Source organism: Terrapene carolina, unplaced genomic scaffold (genome assembly GCF_002925995.2).
Source record: "Terrapene carolina triunguis isolate 2854851 unplaced genomic scaffold, T_m_triunguis-2.0 Scaffold212, whole genome shotgun sequence".
NCBI classification, from domain to species: Eukaryota; Metazoa; Chordata; order Testudines; family Emydidae; genus Terrapene; species Terrapene triunguis.
The window spans coordinates 7,948,865-7,953,740 of NW_020664563.1; positions in this window are offsets into that span (position 1 = coordinate 7,948,865).

Sequence of the window (4,876 nt, forward strand, 5' to 3'; positions counted from 1 at the left end):
GGCCTGCAAAGAAAAATAGCAGCACAAAGAATGCACCTTTAGAGCCTCACAACTGTCAGAGCACAGGCTGGGGAGCTTATGCTGAGGAGCACAGGTCACTGGCTGACCCCACCAGGGCCTCTGCATGACATCAAGCAGCCTCCCAGCAGAGACCCCTACGGAACTAGGATAGAGGTAGATGGCTGCTATGGGCTCCAGCTCTGTCCCCACACAGACCCAGCACCACCACAGAAAAATCCCTTCTCCCTGCGTGGAATTGTCATCCACTCCCAGTGCCCTGTGACTGTTCCCCATATAGCCCAACACCCCTCTCCCAGGCACTGACAGCCCACTGCCCCACTCCAGGGCCCTCCACAGACCTGCCCCAGCCACCAGGAGCCCTGGACCTTCTAGTGCCCCCACCAAGCACTGACAGCCCAGCCCCCCCCCCCACTGCATCAGGTCCTCCCATGGATCCATCCTATCCTTAACCCCAGTCACCGGGAGGACCCCAGGTGCACTGCCGCCACCCCCCACCACGAGGCACTGACACTCCCTACCCCCCGCAAGGGACACATATCTCTGCCCAAGGGACAGGAACCTCAGGCACCCCAAAGGGCCCCATCACCCCTCCCGCAGGCACTGACAGCCCATCCTGCTCCAGGGTGACTGAATTTCATCTACTGTTTTGTTGTCCAATGTTGATAAATGCAAAGTAATGCACATTGAAAAAACAATCCCAACTATACATACAAAATGATGGGTTCTAAATTAGCTGTTACCACTCAAGAAAAATCTTGGAGTCATTGTTCTCTGAAAACACTTATTCAATGTGCAGCAGCAGTCAAAAAAGCTAACAATGTTAGGAATCATTAGGAAAGGGATAGATAATACAAAAAATATAGTATATAAATCCATGGTAACGCCCACATCTTGAATACTGTGTGCAGTTCTGGTCAGCCCGTCTCAAAAAAGATATTAGAATTGGAGAACATACAGAAAAGGACAACAAAAATGATTAGATAAAGGAAATGCAGTAGATCCAATCTACCGAGATTTCACTAAGGCTCGTGATACAGTTTCACATGGGAAATTATCAGTTAAATTGGAGAAGATGGGGATTAATACAAGAATTGAAAAACAGGTAAGGAACTAGTTAAAGGTGAGACTACAATGTGTCATACTGAAAGGTGAACTGTCAGGCTGGAAAGGGGTTTCATCAATGACCTTGGCACAAAAAGTGGGAGTGTGCTAATAAAATTTGCAGGTGACACAAAATTTGGTAGGTGTTCCCAATACGGAGGAGGACCAGAATATCATAGATGAAGATCTAGATGACCTTGAAAACTGGAGAAATAGAAATGGGATGAAATGTAATAGTGCAAACTGCAAGGTCATGCACATAGGAATCAATAACAAGATTTTTTGCTATAAGTTGGGAACATATCAGTTGGAAGCGACAAAGGAGGAGAATAACCTGGATGTATTGATCAATCACAGGATGACTATGAGCCACCAATGTGATGCAGCCATGAAAAAGGCTAATGTAATCCTAGGATGCATCGGTAGAGCTCTGAAAATCCACGGATATCCACTTAATATCTGCAGACCATTTTTGGGGATAGTGGATTGGATGCAGATACAACCGTGCAGGGCTCTATTCACCAGCGGCGCCTGGCCCTGGGGGATGCAGCGCACTCGGGGCCGGCAGCCAGCCACCAGTGGCTGGGGGGCAAGCCAGAGTCACAAATGTCCAGCACTCGCTCGCCGCACCGTTTCCTGTCCAGCAGTTCGGGCCCCTCAGACGGGCAGCACTGGCCACACTCCCACCCCGCTGGCTCCTGGGCAGCAGGGCCCGCCCCCAGCCACAGGGATTGGAGCGGGCAGGGCCCTGGCACCCCACTCCTCTGCCCTGCTGTGATGCAACACACCCTGCTGCTGCCATTGCTCGCGAGCCCCCAGGGAGCGACATGTGATGCTCCTTCCCCCCAACCCCTATGCCACCCCTTCTCCTCAAGACCCCGCCCCTGTGCCATCCCTTACCCCCAGTCCCTGCCCACATACTGCCTCTTCGCTGCAAGACCCTGCCCCCTGCTTGCTCATCTCCACTCCCCTTCTGTCGCTAGCCCTAGCCCGTGAGAGACAGCTTGGTGCAGATACACATAAAAGACGGCCAGCAGATGGCAGGTCGGATGCACATTGATTCTGGTGGATGCGGATCCACATTTTTGTATCCCCGCTGGGCTCTACACATCAGGCAGGTATTTCCATGAGAGACAGGGAAATGTTACCACCATTATACAAGGCACTAGTAAGACCTCATCTGGAATACTGTGTGTAGTTCTGGTCTCCCATATTTAAGATTAAATAAAACTGGAACAGGTGCAGAGAGGGGCTAGTAGGATGGTCAGAAGAATGGAAAAGCTACTTAAGCCAAGCTCTTTGAGTCTCCTCTCATGTTTAGACTAGCCAAATGAAGGGTCGGGGAGATATGATTGCTCTCTATAAAAATACATGGTTAGAGGGATAAATGCCAGGGAGGGAGAGGAGTTATTTAAGCTAAAGGCCAATGCTGGCACAAGAACAAAAGCATATAAACTGGTCATCAACAAGTTTAGGCTTGAAATTAGAAGGTTTCAAACCATCAGAGAAGTGAAGTTCTGGAAGAGCTTTCCAAGGAGAGCAGTGGGGGCAAAAAAACTACCTGGCTTCAAACTCAGCTTGATAAATTTATGAAGGCGGTGGTATGAAAGATTGCTTACAATGGATGTGGCCATCTGCAATTGCTAGTAGCAAATATCTCCAATAGCCAGAGATGGGACACTAGATGGGGCGGGCTCTGAGTTACTACAGTGAATTCTTTCCCAGCTGTCTGGTTGGTAGGTCTCTCAGACATGATGAGGGTCTAACTAATCAGCATATTTGGGGTCATGAAGCTTTCCCCCAGGTCACATCGGCAGAGACCCTGGGGGGGGTTTCACCTCCCTGTACAGCATAGGGCGCAGGTCACTTGCTGGTTTGAACTAGAGTAAATGGTGAATTCTCTGTAACTTGAGGTGGGCAAGGTTCTGTGGCCTGCAATGATGGTCCCTTCTGGCCTTAAGGTCAATGAATCGGGGCATGGAACAGATTGCATATGAGGAAAGATTAGAAAGACTGGGACTGTTCAGCTTAGAAAACATACTCTGGGGGATATGATAGAGCTCTATAAAGTCATGATTGTGTGGAGAAAGGAAACAAGGAAGTGTTATTTACTCCTTCTCATAACACAAGAACAAGGGCTCACCCAGTGAAATTAATAGGCAGCAGGTTTAAAACAAACAAAAGGAAGTATTTTGTCATTCAACAGACAGTCAACCTGCAGGACGCTTTGCCAGAGGATGTCATGAAGGCCACAACTATAACAGGGTTCAAAACAGAACCAGATAAGTTCATGGAGGATAGGTCCATCAACGGCTGTGGGTGTCCCAAAACCTCCAACTGCCAAAAGCTGGGAGTGGAGAACAGGGGCTGGATCGCTAGATAATTGCCCTGTTCTGTTCATTCCCTCTGGGGCACCTGGCATTGGCTGCTGTCGGAAGACAGGACACTGGGCTACATGGACCATTGGTCTGACTCAGTCTGGCCATTCGTATGTTCAGGGAGCCCAGGCACCAGCACCTGGCACTGACACCCCCACCCCGGGGGCCCCATCACCATGCTGGCAGCCCCGCCCCCGTGCGCGCTCTCCCTGGGCCGGGCAGCCGGTGGCTCGCAGCGGCAAGTCCCGCGGGGTGTGGGGGAGGGGTGAATGCCGGAGCGCGCCGCTCACCTGACCCGAGAGAAGTGGGGTTCACACAGCGAGGCCCACACAATGGGACCGCTGCGCCACTCGTCGCGTCACTTTTTCAAATCTGGCGGGCGCTCCGCCCCCAGTCAACGTCACTTCCGGCGCGACTGCGTCCCCGCCCACATGCCGGGGCAGCACCAGCTAGAGGTGGGGTTACGGAACGGTGCCGAAACGCTCCGGGCCCGCCCCTAGCGAGGGAGCTGCCCGGGGGCCGGCGCCTCTCGTGCACGCGGCGCCCTGCGCATGCCCGGGGCGCCGCGAAGCTTGGCAAGGCTTTCGGTGGGACTCATGCCCCCCCCCCCACTGCAGGCTGGCCCCGTGCGGACGCGTGGGTCGGTGTTGTCTGGTTAATTGCACCTGGCGCACTGCAGAGTGAACTGAGGACCGGAAGGTGCTGGGTGTGCGCAGTTGTCCTAGGGGAGTGACAGGGAGCTCACAGGATTGTGCCCTTCCAGCGATTATTTCTAAAGAGCTTTGAGTGTAGGTGGAGAAAATGCTGCTAGAAAAGTGTCGCTGGCACGTGTGAAACACAACTTAGGAACCTGACCTGATGGAAATGCTCCCGTTGACCTCGATGGGCTTTGGTCAGACCCAAGCGCAAAGTCCAGACGGTCACATTCCATTGTTAATTTATATTCATGCAGGCAGGCCACTGACCTCAATGGGTTTGGCAGGCAAACATTACCCTTCTCCAGTACTGGGTTTACCATGGGGCCGGGCCCAGAGTCAGAAGGGGCCCCGACCAGCCCGATCCCCCAGCCAGCTGAACTGCCAGGAAAGCTGCCCCTGTCCCTGCCCCGCCTCTTCCCCAAAGCCCCCACCCCTGTTCTGCCCCTGCCTCACCTCTTTCCACCCCAGACCTGCCCCCATTCCACCCCTTCCCTTGAGTAACATCCCCGGGTACTGGGGCAGGGGTCCGGCACGCCCTGAACTCACAGGGTGGCCCCAGCCCACTGCCTGTGAGTGCTGTGGGGTGGTTCCTCCCTGCCCCCCAGTCCCAAGGCTGGGAGCCAGGGGAGCAGAGCAGAGCGGGCTGGGGCCGGGTCACTCCACTTCCCACCACCCCGT